Source organism: Lissotriton vulgaris, chromosome 3_1 (genome assembly GCF_964263255.1).
Source record: "Lissotriton vulgaris chromosome 3_1, aLisVul1.2, whole genome shotgun sequence".
NCBI lineage: Eukaryota > Metazoa > Chordata > Amphibia > Caudata > Salamandridae > Lissotriton > Lissotriton vulgaris.
Window position 1 is genome coordinate 1,708,877,635 of NC_141689.1, and position 16,979 is coordinate 1,708,894,613.

The following is a 16,979-nucleotide window of genomic DNA, read 5'->3' on the forward strand; positions in this document are numbered from 1 at the left end:
ACACAATGTCATGCAAATAGAACATCACATACACATGCACCTGTCAGTAGAAAGAGCCAACACAGGCCAAACAATGCATCCATCAACAACAAAAACACAACATATGCACACACCAATTCATCACATAGTCAACTCAGCTGGACATCAGGGGGATGCACACCAGGCAAGTACAAAGCAACATACACTGACAGCAGTGCATGCACAGAAAGCAGTGTATGAACACCAACATATCTGAGTACTTTACCATGAACTTCCACACCACAAATCATCACAGCACACAGATCACATCACACTCAGTGAGGGTAGCAGTACCTCTGCAAACAGACATACAGCTTAGCCATCACCCACAGCTGCACTACTCAGGAAAACCCAGATGCATACAACATGCCTAGAGGACTGTGCTGCTCAAATATATGCACTGCACATGAGTAACCATGACTGCAATCAAGTAGAAGAAAATACCACATAACTAATTGTGAAACTGTCCTGAGTGGCACATTGGTCCTGCACACAGATCTTCCTCCCACAGTATATTGTCACACTATGAAGTGGTCGGGAGGGTCACACACTGGCAAGGCATGGGGTGGAAGACATGAGACTGTAGTGGTGTGTATATCAGTACTGGACAGGTGAGGAGTGTACAGTGCAAAAACACATAGAGGAGTAACTCACAATGTGTAGGCATCAGAAGCACTTGTAGGAGGTGGTATGATTCTCCATACCACATACTATACTTGCCCCAAAAATATGTAAAGTGACAGCAATCCATGAGAAAACTCACAATTAATGTGAGTGTGGCTGAGCAGGTGAGCACAGTGAGCACAAACATAAACAAGGCCTATGGCTGATCAACAAAACACAATACAGACTTTACAGTGACACACTCTGCAGACTCACAACTGACAGTGACAACAAGTAGGTGACACCCAGGAGTGCAAGGGCACATCGACACACTGCACAGTGCTCAACCTATAACTCAACCTATAACTCCTCCATGTGCCCACTATCTGAAGCACATGTCTGACAATGTAAACAAACATGCACTCATTTCCTGGATCATACATGTGTGTAGTTGGCATGTGCAGGGGCGCATACACCTCAACACCACTGACAATGACAGGCCAATCACACTGTATGACTACTAAAGTGTACATATTCAAATGTACCCATGTGACTATGAAGACAGGCCTACATAAGATGACTACATATTAACATTGCTGTTCACACATCAAGAAAGATCCCAGAGATATGATGGACCCTGGCCACCCCGTAAGTTATCCTGTGGATAGAATTCACCTCTGTGTGGTATTGCATCCTAATATGACATGTGTACAATTTAGCAAACCTGACTATAGAATGATTAAGATAAGAGTAGATCATGACAAATAACCATGATTGCACCCTCAAACTTCAGAGTCAAGAAGAACAAAAGTGGCTGTCGCCTATGTCAACCTCTGAAAAAGTAAATCATGTAATTAACAATGTGAAAGTGGCATACAGAGCATGTGTCACATAAACATATATCCATACATAAAGCTTTTTATTTAGCAAGGGCAGCGACCAAGCAGACAACATGAGTAACAGTCTTAATTACATAATATCCAGATAGGCATCAAAAGTGCAAACCATCAAGGTTATTGGCCAGTACAAATTCCTATTATGCACATGTGTGCATGAGAAACTGTACAGGAAATGGGCATCAAAAGTAACTACAGCAAGGCCATTGGCCAGTACAAATTCTTAGTATGCACATTTGTGCATGACTAACTGAACAGGAAATGGGCATCAAAAGTAAAAAAAAGCAACGCCATTTAAGCAGTACAAATTCCTAGTATGCACATGTGTGCATGAGAAACTGCACAGGAAATGGGCATCAAAAGTACCAAACTACAAGGCCATTGACCAGTCCATATTTCTAGTCTGCTTATGTGTGCATGAGAAACTGCACAGGAAATGGGCATCAAAAGTACCAAACTTCAAGGCCATAGGCCATTCCATATTTCCAGTCCGCACATGTGTACATGAGAACTTGCACATCAATTGGGTAACACCGTCCAATGCCATGGGAATCACCACCGCTCAGGGGCTACATATGGGCAGTCCAGGCACTGCTATTGGAGAAATGTGGTGGGGAGGAGGACTTGGCTTAAACATTTGGCTTTCAGTTGAACTAGGAAGGGACTGATTGTCAGGGTCAGTTGGTGGTCTGGACCTGGGAGAGAGAGATAACCGGATGAGGTAGAGGCTGTGGGAGCATGAGGGCTGCTTGGACAGGGTGGAGTGGTGGCACCGGGAGGTGGAGACCTGCTGTGTGGAGGCACAGTGGTTGAGGGGAAAGGTTGAGGGCTGGGTCTCAAATGTTTGGGGATTCGATATTCCACAAGTGTCTTGGCCGGAGTGGGAAGTGAGGTGGGCACAACAGCCTTACTCTCCACCAAAGGTGTATTAAGTGCAAGTGGCTCTCCCCGTGGGGATTTGCTGGACCTGGTGGTATACTTGGGGTGGCCATGCCTCTTCCCCTGCATCCCCTGTTGTCGAGGTAACCCCCCCCACTTTGCTCTCTTGTCCCTGATTCACAGGGGTGTGGGTGGGAGTTGAATGAATGTGATGTTGATGCTTGCTTCTTGGCCTGATGCCCCTGAGTGCCACATGATGAGCTTTTGGGTTTGCGCTCATGTGTGCCCGTTTTGTGTTGTGGTGATGGTGTCCGTGGTCTGGTATGCTTCGAGTGCTGCTGTTGTGTGCTGTGTTTGGAGGACTAGGTGCCTGATGGCTCTGGCATGTGGGCACTCTGGTCAGGTGGTGCCACTGGTAAGGTGGTTGCTGAAGGGACAGGAGCTGGACTGGGAGCTTCTGACTGGTGAATGGCTGCTGTCACTATGGAGGACAAAGATTGGGCAGTTTGGTGTAGACCACCCACGTAAAAATGAATGCCCTCCATGAATGCAACTACCTGTGCCAACTTCTTGTCATGATCCTGAAAGGCATTCAGGAGAGCAGTCTGACCCACACACAGCAGCTGGTGCAAAATGACTACCACCTCCACACTGAGGGCAGCAGGGCAGGCAGGGGCAGTGGTGCCTGGGGGAAGGAGACTCTACCCTTCCTAGGGCTGCATGCACGGACAGTATTTGTGAGAGTATCCAGGAGGGTGGGCACTGAACGAGGTGTGGTGAAAGAAGAGGCAGATATGGAACTTCCTGTGCCTGCTTACATCAAGGAGGCACTGCTGGAGTCTCAAAATGTGGATGTTGGTGTTTCCGGACGTGAATCATCCAGGGCACTCCTGTCCCCTTCCGTGGCACTGGTCACATCCGTGTCAGTGAACTCTTGTGTAGCAGTCGTGCCAGAAGCTTCTCCACTGGTATCAGCCCCTCGTCCTTTCCTGCCCTCAGTAGATGCTGCAAGAGACAGAGACATAAGTACAGTTTAGTGCCATACTCACAAACATCATATGCAAACAAAGCACAAAACTTTAAAATGATACTCTCATGTTGAACTCCTCCATGTGCATTCAGCATGTGCTACATTTATGCAATCATCAGAAGATGCATCACACCATTCATGTAATGTGACTATTAAATATGTCAACATGATTAAATGTGACAAGGTTCATGGGCTGTTGACACATGAGAAACTAAATGTTGTACAAATGCGAGACAGCTTTATTCAACACAGAGGCCACTTAGAAGCCATTGCATCACACTAGAGACATCACAGAGCTCAAGCATCCATCCTGCTCTGGCTGTGTCACTGCCAAGATGCTGGCCATTAGTGATGTCATTCTCCTGCGTGCCAACCTGCCACTCCTAGGGAGCACCCTCAGCGTCATCTCAGCTGGCAGATGTCATCCCACCTCTTGTGGCAGTGTGCCTGTCATTGATTTGAGACACCCAGACCCTGCATGTATTATGATGGACATACTACATGGCCATCTCATACACATGCAGAGTGCCAGCACAGCAACCAATGTGAAAATGGCTCTCATATGTGATGTAGTATGTGAGTGAGCATGACATACAGTACAGGGGAAATGATGTGTCATGGCAAACTCACTGTATCCAACACTACGCACCTTTTAATGTCCTTGACCCGTGCATGGCTACATGTGTCATGGTGGTCACATTTAGGGCCATGATCTTACATTCTCATGCTCTTCTCACACGGTGTAGTCCTGTCTTGTGCAATCCTTAGGCCTAAGATAGCTCATTGAGCAATTGATTGGTTGACAACACATATGTTTCACTCAGTCCATTTAGTGATGTGTCCTTGCAGCATTGGGCAGTTTCTGTGCAGGCCAGAGGGACTCACACTGAGGTTAAAGTGGGCCATCAGAGAAATCACATGCATGTACAATATGAGAGGGTAAACAGTGCCTACACATGCATGACTAAACACATAATGAAATCAATAGGATGACATCTCCAACTCACATTTATCTGATGTGACGTAGGTGAATTACCACCAAGAGCGTTACACTCCTTGAGTGCAATGGCCCTCCATATCGCCTTACGCTGATGGACCTTAAGCTGCAGGTATGGGAGACAAGAAGAGAACGTTTCAGAGACACTGTGTTGTGTACCACTGTGTGTCAGTACAGGAGCATGAAAATACAAATAACACTAATACCTAAATGTTGAGCAGAGGCCATACAGCATGACACATAGAACACTTTGATCTAATAATCTCATAGAAATGTATATATGTATGATGATCGAGATACTACATGGCCATCTGATACACATGCAGAGTGCCAGCACAGCAACCAATGTGAACATGGCCCTCATCTGTGATGTAGTATGTGAGTGAGCATGACATACAATACAGTGGAAATGGTGTGTCATGGCAGACTCACTGTGTACAACACTAAGCATCCTTTAATGTCCTTGACCCGTGCATGGCTACATGTGTCATGGTGGTCACATTTAGGGCCATGATCGTACATTCTCACACTCTTCTCACAAGGTGTAGTCCTGTCTTGTGCAATCCTTAGGCCTAAGATAGCTCATTGAGCAATTGTGTGGTGGACAACACATATGTTTCACTCAGTCTATTTAGTGATGTGTCCTTGTAACATTGGGCAGTTTCTGTGCAGGCCAGGGGGACTCACACTGAGGTTAAAGTGGGCCATCAGAGAAATCACATGCATGTACAATATGAGAGGGTAAACAGTGCCTACACATACAAGACTAAATACATAATGAACACAATAGAAGGATGACATCTACAACTCACATTTATCTGATGTGTCGTAGGTGAATTACCACCAAGAGCATTACACTCAGGCTTTGTACTCTTGTACATAATGCACACATCACCATAGGGGCAATTTGAACACTGTACACACATCATTCAGTACCCTCTGGAAAATATACATTTGTAATGTCACAGATGAGCATGTGAAGACTTAATGGACTAACAGCCAGATTCATCATAGTCCCGTTTTGCGAGTCCTTAATAGCGATTATTAAGGAATCGCTATTAAGGACTTGCAAAATGGGATTCATGTAGGAATCGGTAAATAAATTGCGATTCCTACACATTCCTTATTTGCGATTAGCAAATTGCTAATCGCAAATAAGGAATAACTCCCTATTCATTCCTATGGGCCTAGGAATGAATGGCCCATAGGAATGAATGGGGAGTTATTCCTTATTTGCGATTAGCAATTTGCTAATCGCAAATAAGGATGCGATTTCAAGGGTGCCAGGGGTGTCCAAAGGACACCCTGTAGCACCCCTGAAATGAAAATGTAGACAGATGTTGCGCACACACATGTCCAAAGGACATGTGTGTGTGTGTGTAACATACAACCGAGAAAAATGCACAAAAGTGCATTTTTCTCAGTTTTCGCTATTTACCACGAAGTCAGACTTCGCGGTAAATAGTGGCAAAAAATTGCGAAATCGCAATTTTTCAATGGCTCATGAATAGCATTTAAGGAATCTCAAATTGAGATTCCTTAAATGCGATCGCAATTTGAAAAATCGCAATTTTTTTCCATTTTTCAAATTGCGAGTTCATGACACATTGATGAATTCCAAATGCCATTTTTGCTGGCGCAAACAGCCGAATTCATGACATCACATAGCACAGGCAATAATTGTTTAGACTTCGACTGTCTCAAATCAGTAGTGCAACTGTATGACTGCAATACCACTGCATGTCACTCCCATCCTTCAATGCAGTCATGGATCTGCGGAAATGAGGCTGCACACCCCATTGACATGAAGTGAGCATGTTAGGCAGTGTATCACACATTTACATTACCCAGTCTAAGACCAATGTTTGTTTATTTTCAATGAAGAAGAGCTGTAGAAGTGTTCATGTGGCCATCCTCCGCACATACTCAAATGCAATTCTTAATAGGCCATGCATGGAGCATGCTATAGGAAAAATATGGATGTATGCATATTGACTTGCACTCAAAGGTAGATACTACTGCAGAGCAACATCATGTGAGCATTCTGAGCACTCTCAAACTTTTATTCAGAAACACTTTCCAGTACATCTGGTGTACCATCTAGCCTCCTATACTGTGAAAGGACCTCGTCCACCAGGACCTCCGGCTCCTCTGTGGTGAAGAGACTGGTGCTGACGTTCTCAGTTCTCTCCATCACTGGGTCCAGAATACATGAACAGCAGCTGTTGGTGGTAAGGAATGAGAGGCAGCAGTGTCTGAATGCAAGTAAAATGTGTGGCTCTCTCACAGACATTTATAGCCCCCTGGGGGTGTTTCAGTGGTACTCTGATGCTGCAATTGGTCTGCCAGGTTAGCATTTTTCAATTGTATTCAATGATCGGGCCCGCAGTAGCAGAGCACTCCTACTGTGGGTTTCAAAATTGTATTTCACTACAGTCATCGCGGTTCCCATTGGCTGCAATGGCATAGGCATTGGAGGTGTCACACAGCGGGCCCAAGCGGTCACTACCACAATCCTGCATATTTCAATTTACCCAATGACCGAGCCCACGGTAGGGGAGCACGCCTACCATGGGTTCCAAAATTGTATTGCACTACCGAGATCGCAGTTCGCATTGGCTTAATGGCATTGGTTATGTCACACCGCGGGGGCCAGGCGGTCGCTACTGCAATCCGGCATCTTTCAATTGTACCCAATGACTGGGCCTGCAGTAGCAGAGCATGCCTACCGTGGGTTTGAAAATTTTATTTCACCACGTGATTGCTTTTCCCTATTGGCTGCACTGGCATTGGCATTGGCGGTGTCACACCACGGGGTCCAGGTGGTCGCTACCGCAATCCTGCATCTTTCAATTGTACCCAATGACTGGGCCCACGGTAGCGGAGTACAACCCACCGCAGGTTTCAAAATTGTATTGCACTACCGAGATCGCAGTTCGCATTGACTGCAATGGCATTGGCATTGGCACATCGCGGGGGCCAGGCGGTCGCTACTGCAATCCTGCATCTTTCAATTGTACCCAATGACTGGGCCTGCAGTAGCAGAGCACGCCTACCGCGGGTTTGAAAATTATATTTCACCACCGTGATTGCTTTTCCCTATTGGCTGCAATGGCATTGGCGTTGGCAGTGTCACACCTTGGGGTCTAGGCAGTCGCTACCGTAATCCTGCATCTTTCGATTGTACCAATGATTGGGCACACGGTAGCGGAGCACAACCCACCGCGGGATTCAAAATTGTACTTCACTACCGCAATCGCGGTTCCCATTGACTGCAATGGCATTGGCTGTGGCACACCACGGGGTCCAGGCAGTCTCTACAGCTATTTGGCATTTTTCATTTGTGGCCAATGACCGCGACCGCATTGGCGAAGCACACATACCACACCTATGGACACATTATGCTCTAGCAATGGCAATAGCCAATTTTCATCATTGAACAACGTACCTTTATAATGTATTAAAGAACCTGTTTGTAAAATAAAATGCTAGTGTGATATTCAACTCACTGATGCCAACACATGCCATGTCAGTGCAAATGATTACATGCATTGGCATGTACTTATTCACATGTCACATATGATATTTGTGTGCAGGTACACAGATTTTGTGTGTAATGGAGTCTCATATTTGTGAACATGTCAATGTGTGAGATGGCTAATCAACCTACAGTAATAATGGACTGACCACATAATGTGCCTTTTTCACTGTGTACATTGCATTTGATAGTTTATCAGCTTACGCACACTGTGCTCATTGTGTGGAAAAGTTGTGCTCTATGCAACTTAAGCAAAAGGGTGTGGCAGGTGCAGGAGCTAGGTAGAAGTCAGCAGTGTTGCTGTTTCCAACATGTGCTGTGTCAACTGATCCCAGGACTGGTAACACAAGATGTAGGAGTGTACCATTTACAATTCACATAGTCAGAATATGTTTTGGAGGTATACTGACCACATGTACAACTACATGAGATCAAGGTGTATCTGCATGTGACTTGTGCATTAGGCTGTTGTTACAGTCCAGTCATTGTTGGCTCTGCGTCAGTCAAGATCTAAGATCTTTGACACATCTCATAGGGGAATTAAATTGACATGTGTCCCCTTTCATTTTATGTAGGAGACAACCAAATGTGCATTGTCCGTTCCCAGTGCTGGCAAACATGGAGGATGAGGACATCATGAGGAAATTCTGTCTGGATCGACTTACCCTTCAAGACCTATGTGGTCAGTTGGAGCCCCATCTGAGGCCTCACAGAACCTATCTGACTGCTTTGACACCAACAGTTAAGGTGATGGCGGCCCTGCAATTCTTTGCAACTGGTTCTTTTCAGTATAGGGTGGCCATTGCCGGTGGGATGTCTCAAGCTATGTTCAGCATGATGCTACTGGATGTGCTGTCTGCAATGATGACATACAAGGACCGCTATATCCACTTCCCAAAGAGACATAAATTGTCAGGTGTAAAATGTGATTTTTATGATCTTGGACACAAACCTAATGTCGTTGGCGCCATTGACTGCACACATGTTGGCCTAGTTCCACCACAGACACGTGATCACATCTACTGGAACAGGAAGCATTTCCATTCCATTAATGTGCAAGTGGTATGCCAAGCGGATATGATTATCTCCCATGTCTGTGCCAAATTTCCCGGTTCTGCACATGACTCCTACATACTGCGCAACAGCATCATCCCTCAGTTGATAGCAAATCTGCATCGAGAGCTTGCGTTGCTTGTTGGTGAATACACAGAGTCAAGTAGTGTGCTGTAAGTGTGACATGGGGTGCTCAGCTACTCTTTATATTAGAAAATTGCTCTCTGTATCGCATACCTAGGTGACTCTGCTTATCCCAACTGGCCTTGGTTGCTGAGCCCACTGAGAAGTCCAAGGACCCCGGGTGAAGTCCGCTTCAATGATGTACATGGGAGTACATGTCGTGTGGTGGAGCGTACTTTTGGGCTTCTGAAGTCTAGATCCAGTGTCTGGACAAGAGTGGAGGTGCACTGCTCTACTCTCCCCAAAAAGTGTGTCATATCATAGTTGCATGCTGCATGCTCCACAACCTTCCCTTGTGCAAAGAGATCCCCATGCTCCTGGACGATGATGAGCCGCAGATGCCCCCACTTCAAATCCACACATGCCCAGTGACGACCACAGTGGAGAAGAAGAAGGTGTTTACCTGCATCAACAGCTGTTCAACAACTACTTCCCTTGAGTGTAAGTGACATTCTACAACAGTGACATTGTCTGTTGTCATTGATGGTAGTGGCCAGGCATAGATGATGTTTTTGACTACTGGCTGTTGTTGTCAGAGCCAGCACTCCACAGGATCTGGATGTTGCTATATGGGGTCCACCTCCAGACATCCCCAAACTCCGAATATAAATGTAACAGAGTTGCAGGGTTATCAGGTGAGGGAAAAAACAGGGGCCGGGACAGTGGGGAGGAGAACCTAAAAGAAGAAAAGCAGAAGATCACAACACAAAGAATACGAAAGACTACTCTCATTAAGTCTCGCTAAAGAACTCTTGCATACCTTGAATATCAACTGGAACAGCAATAGCATACTCTGTGTGGACCAACCATCTCAGGAGCAAAATGTAATGTAGAACCTATAGACAATATGACCTTACAAATATCTAAAAGGACATATATGCTAGCTCACCGGTTCTAGGGGAAAAAAGAAGGCAGCATAGAACAATCAAGGCAGAATGTAACACCTATAAGCTTTGAAGTTAAACTGCAATCCTGCTTAGAAGGGCGTGTATTCTGTAGATAACTGGTTTAAATGGATGGGCTTCCACGGTGTATCATGCCCTATTCCAAATGAATCACCAGCCACCTAGAGTCAGAAAATAAACTACTTCTGCGGTTACGTCACCGCTGATTACGCTCCCAGATAAATCAAATAGTAATCACCCCTGAGAGCAAGGCTTCCACGGTGTTAGCATAACCGCCGCCTTTTCTCTGAGTACTCGGAGAATCTTTCAAGCTTCCTTAAACAACAGGGTCCAGCTTAAGTGACAATAAACACGCATATGCATTGAGACCAAAAAGTAAATGCTGCCCGGTTCAAAAGTATCGTGAGGAACAAACCCTGAGCCCAGGGTTAATGCTTTTAATCTCCACCGCTTTTTCTACGTTTATTTCCCCACTTAACGTATCCGGCATATAATGTTTCAACAAACGCAACACCAAACGCATCCGCACTGATATCGCTCCAGAGAAGTGAAGCTTCAGTGCAAGCAACGATTTATGGGGAAATATTCCCACACGTATCAAGATTTCCAAGTACTCACCACGTCGTGGTGAAAAGCGGAACGTTCATCTACCGGAGACCTCCAGCGCGGGATCCTCCAGGCAGGACTGCAGGAAACAGAAAAGAACTACGCACACACTGTGCGCGACTGGCGCTGTGATGACCCCTGAATGCCTCCCATGGCCTTCTGGGAGTTGTAGTTGTTAGGAAGGCGCATAACCAAAGAGGATGCAAGAACAATTCCTGACAGTAGGTCCTCCCTCTCAGCGCCTCCTAGAACCTGGCTTAGAGGGATTTCTGAGGAAGTAAGCACGAACAGCCGCTGGGGCATGAACGTTGACACAAGGCTCCCAGGAGTCATCCTCCGATGTGTAGCCCTTCCATGACACCAGATACCAGAGCTTACCACGCCGATATCATGAGTCTAGGATCTTCTGAACTTCATATTCCGCACCACCATCACAGATCACAGGCGGAGGTCGACGACGCCGCATCCCCAAAGCTAGCTTCAAAAGGTTACAGTGGAAAACCGGATGTATGCGAAGACTGCCAGGTAGCTTCAGCTTGTATGCCACAGGGTTGACCTGATGCACTACCTTGTACGGGCCGATGAACCGAGGATGAAAGATGCTGCGCATCTTGAATCTGATGTTCTTTGTGGACAACCATACGCTGTCACCCACTCGGTATTGCGGTCCCTCTATCCGATGCTTGTCTTCCCATTTTTTGTACTCCCGTTTAGCGACCAGCAAATGTCTGCGGGCAGCCCTGTGAACAGCATGCAACCTCCTGACGTGCACCAAGACCGAAGGCTGATCAGACAGACTCCCGGGTATGGTGACAGGCAAAGTCTTAGCATCATAACCATAGTTCGTCTTGAACGGAGACAACCCAGTGGAACTATGCCAAGCGTTGTTATAGGCCAGCTCCGCCATCCATAGCAAAGACACCCAGGAGGCCTGTGCTTCCATCGCTTAACAACGCAGATACTTCTTTAAAGTCTGGTTCAATCGTTCGGTCTGGCCGTCGGTCTGAGGATGGAAACTCGTAGAGACCGCCGACTCTATCTGAAGGGTTTTACACCACGTTCTCCAGAAACTCGCAATGAATTGAGGGCCTCGGTCTGAAACTATCACTTCTGGCAAACCATGCAACCTGAAAACCCCGTCCAACAGCAATTGGGCCGTTTGACCTGCTGTGGGCAAGTTCTTGCACGGGAGAAAATGGCCCATTTTTGAGAGGCTATCGACAGCCACCAGAATGGCAGAAAACCCCTGGTCCAGTGGGAGGCCAGTGATGAAGTCAAGGCTAACGTTCTGCCAGGGACGAAGAGGGGTTGGCAGAGGCATGAGTTTCCCTTTTCTCTTGGTGTTCACCCCTTTTCCCCTTGCACATTCCTCACATAGACTCGTCCAAGCACGCACATCCTTGGACATGGTTCTCCACCAAAAATGGCGTTGCACCAGATCCATGGTTTTGCGAAAACCTGGATGTCCGGCCAACGGCACCACATGACACCATTCATACGCCTTTTTTTGTAGGGATTTGTTCGACAAGAACAACCTGTCATTCTGGAATGGTAATCCTTTTTTGATACTGCGATTGTTCTCATCTTTTGCCCACTTTAGCCATCCTTCTGCGGATTTTGGTTTGATCACCTCTGTAAAAAATGGATCGATATGGATCACACATAGTACATTGGCCAGATTGATGATGGCTTTGGGAACTGAGGTTTGTCTTTCCGTTACAGTGTCTTGGCGTGACAATGAATCCGCCTTGCGATTATCCGACCCTGGCCTTTAGGTGATCACAAAGTCAAATTCAGCAAAAAACAGTGACCATCTCATCTGTCTTTGTGTGAGATGACGGACTGACTTCATGTACTGCAGATTGCGATGGTCGGAGTACACAGTGATTGGATGTCTAGTACCCCACAGAAAATGGCGCCACTCCTGAAAAGCTCTTTTTATAGCCAACAGTTCTTTCTCGGCTATAGTGTAATTTCTTTCTGCTTCGTTGAGCTTCCTGGAAAGATACGCAACATGGTGCAACTGGCCAGTCTCTTTGTCTCTTTGAGAGAGGATAGCACCAATGGCTTCGCCCGACGCATCTGCCTCAACTATAAAAGAACACTCTAACTGTGGATGTCTGAGCACAGGAGCTGTGGTAAATATCTGCTTCAGATACATAATAGCCCTGGATGCCTCAGGAGTCCAGACAAAAGGTACGCCATTACAGTGCAATCTGGTGATGGGTACTGCCACCTGTGAAAAGTTCTTAATGAATCTGCGATAGTAATTCGCAAACCCCAAAAAGCATTGGACATCCCTGACACTTTTAGGAAGGGGCCATTCTTGTACTGCCTGTACTTTTCGTATGGACATACTCAGCCCATCAGGACATAGGATCACACCCTGGAATTCCACTTCATTCACTCCGAATTCGCATTTACTCAGTTTGCAGTAAAGGTGAAATTCCCTCAATGTTGTCAACACTTCAACAACATGACGAGTATGCTCCTCGGTAGACCTAGAATACACCAAGATATCATCAATATAGACAACCACCGAGCGGTCAACATACTCTTTCAGAACATCATTCAGGAAGAACTGAAAGGCGGCTGGGGCGTTACATAGCCCGAAAGGATTCACAGTGTACTCATATAGCCCATACCTAGTTTTAAAAGCCGTCTTCCATTCATACCCCTCTCTGACCCTTACCAGATGGTTTGCCCCTCTGAGATCTAACCGGGTGTAAACACTAGCCTCTCGTACCTGATCAAGTAAGACGGAGATCAGGGGTAAAGGGTATCGGTTCCTGACCGTGTTCTTGTTCAGTGTTCTATAATCACAACAAGCCCTCAATTCCCCACTGGCCTTCGCTACGAAGAATAGAGGGGATGCCGCTGGTGAGCGAGAAGGCCTGAGGAATCCCAGGGCCAAAAAACGATCATAGTACTCTCTCAGATGCATAGTTTCTGGTTCCGACAATGCGTATACCCTGCAAGCCGGAATTGTTGCCCCCTCTACCAGATCAATCTGACAATCATAGATCCTATGGGGGGGAAGTTGTTCTGCCTGTTTCTTACTAAAGACATCGGCAAACTGGTAGTATTCTGGTGGTAAAACCACATCTTTTTCTGCTGCGGTGGATACGTGGAAAAGACAAGTCAACGCTAGTGCAGGGGAGTCGGTTTCATGCCAACAGCATTCATTGCACTCTTTGGATAAAAACCTGACAGACTTCTTTTTCCAGTCTATTGTAGGATTGTGGTGCCCAAACCATGGCATTCCTAGAATGACCTCGTATTGAGGAGCATCTATAATGTTCAAAGTTATGGTTTTCACATGTTGACGAGTACCCTCACATATGGACAACTGCAAAGCCTCGGTTTGATCAGTAACTAAACCAGATTTTAATGGCTTGCCATCAACTGCCAACACCTCTTCAAGAGTCTCTCTAGGCATGCGTTCAATAGCCAATCTTGTCACCAACCCACTATCTATAAAGTTTCCTGTGGCTCCTGAGTCCAACATAGCCAACACTTGATGTATCTGTTGTTGACATTCCAGACCTGCCAATAACACAATGTGTGTTTCAGTATCCTTGATAGCATTACCAGACAATGACGGTATCTTCCACTCTCTCTCTTGGTGACTATCGGGAGAAGGTATTGAGGCACTCCCACCCTCAGTGTTCGCAACAGAAACAGATGCCTTTTTGTTTTGATAGGAAAACCCTTGCGACTTTGGTTTGGAAGGGCAGTCACGTATGAAGTGCCCATTTTTGCCGCAATACATGCACAAACCTTGTGTGCGACGGCTTTCTCCCTCAGTACATGAGAGAGGTGCCCGATTGGCCCCTATTTCCATGGGTTCGCTAGAGGAGTCACTGGAAGTGATCTCCTTCCTAGGATATTTGTCTGTTCTATAGAACGCCCTCTCACCCCTTGATCTATCTCCACTACGATCCGCCATTCTACCATCCAGGCGAAGGGAAAGACTGATCAGACCAGAACAGCTAGTAGGCTGAGGGTCTATTTGGGCTATCACATCTTTCAACCCGTCTCGTAACCCCTGATAGAAAAGATTCATCCGCTTCTCTTCTGGCCAATCTGCTTCGGCCACCAAGCGATTAAAATACGTGAGATAAGTCACCAAATCGTTCCTCCCCTGACGCAGACTTAACAACTCCTTATCTGCACGGAAAGTTGTAGTCCGTCTATCAAAAACCCCTTCAAATGCTGTCCGAAAATCGTCCCAATCGGACAAAACCGGATCATTATTCTTAACTAACGGAACCACCCAATTCGTTGCGTCTCCAGTCAGATAAGACATGGCGAAAGCCACTCTAGAATGATGATTAGGGAAAGATGAGGGTTTACACGAAAAATGGAGTAATACCTGAGTCAAGAAAACCTGGATCTTATGAGGATCCCCTTCATATCTTTCCGGACTAGCTAAAGGTATAGGGGCGGTACCGTCAATTGTATTTGGGGGTTGCTAGTGATGTTAACGTCAAAGGGGATTCTGGAAAGCTTATCCACCCTGTCTCTCAAAGCTGCGGTCTCTATTCGGGAAGCTGCTAATTCCTGTTGCACTAAGGCCAAAGCCTGGACCACATCATCCATATTAGCCATGGCTATTAGTATCGCCCAGACCGGGAGGAGTATCAATTCGTGGGTGCGTAATTCTGTCAGAACCAGCACTCCTCAGGATCTGGATGATGCTATATGGGGTCCACCTCCAGACATCCCCAAACTCCGAATATAAATGTAACAGAGTTGCAGGGTTATCAGGTGAGGGAAAAAACAGGGGCCAGGACAGCGGGGAGGAGAACCTAAAAGAAGAAAAGCAGAAGATCAGAACACAAAGAATACGAAAGACTACTCTCATTAAGTCTTGCTAAAGAACTCTTGCATACCTTGAATATCAACTGGAACAGCATACTCTATGTGGACCATCCATCTCAATAGAGCACTCCAAACAATACCATCTAATGCACACAGGAGCAAAATGTAATGTAGAACCTTTAGACAATATGACCTTACAAATATCTAACAGGACATATATGCTAGCTCACCGGTTCTAGAGGAAAAAAGAAGGCAGCATAGAACAATCAAGGCAGAATATAACACCTATAAGCTTTGAAGTTGAACTGCAATCCAGCCTAGAAGGGTGTTTATTCTGTAGAAAACTGGTTTAAATGGATGGGCTTCCACGGTGTATCATACCGCCGCCCTATTCCAAATGAATCACCAGCCACCTAGAGTCAGAAAACAAACTACTTCTGTGGTTAAGTCACCGCTGATTACGCTCCCAGATAAATCAAACAGAAATAACCCCTGAGAACAAGGCTTCCAGGGTGTTAGCATAACCGCCACCTTTTCTCGTAGTACTCCGAGAATCTTTCAAGCTTCCTTAAACAAAAGGGTCCAGCTTAAGTGAAAATAGACACGCATATGCGTTGAGACCAAAAAGTAAATGCTGCCTGGTTCTAAAGTATCGTGAGGAACAAACCCTGGGCCCAGGGTTAATACGGTTAATCTCCACCGCTTTTTCTTTGTTTATTTCCCACTTAACGTATCCGGCATATAATGTTTGAACAAACGCGACACTAAGCGCATCCGCACTGATATCGCTCCAGAGAAGTGAAGCTTCAGTGCAAGCAACGATTTATGGGGAAATATTCCCACCCGTATCAAGATTTCCAAGTACTCACCACGTCGTGGTGAAAAGGGAACATCATCTACCGGAGACCTCCAGCGCGGGATCATCCGGGCAGGACTACAGGAAACAGAAAGAATTACACACACAGTGTGCGCGACTGGCGCCGTGATAACCCTTGAATGCCTCCCATGGCCTTCTGGGAGTTGTAGTTGTTAGGCAGGCGCGTAACCAAAAAGGATGCAAGAACAATTCCTGACAGTTGTTGGCTCAGTGCTAATAGCTGATGTGGGTGGCACTGGGTATTTTCTTTTGCGTACCTCATGTCTATGTTGATATTGTTGCTCATTGCTATGTGTGCTAGCTTCTGTACGTTGTTGACTTGTGGTGTGTTTTAGCTGTAATGGCATCACCTGACGAGCAAATGTCATTCTCTTGTGTCTTTCTAGGTTCTTCACCCTATCAATGTCTTATCACAATCAGAGCTTGTGGTACATTGGAATCTGAGTTGACATTGTGCATACTGTGATAAAAATGGAGCTGACACAAAGACATAGGTGTGTAAAGAGTGTTTATTTACAATGGTATTTGTGACAGAGAAGTGATTTTTTTTAAATTGTGCAAAGGGAATTT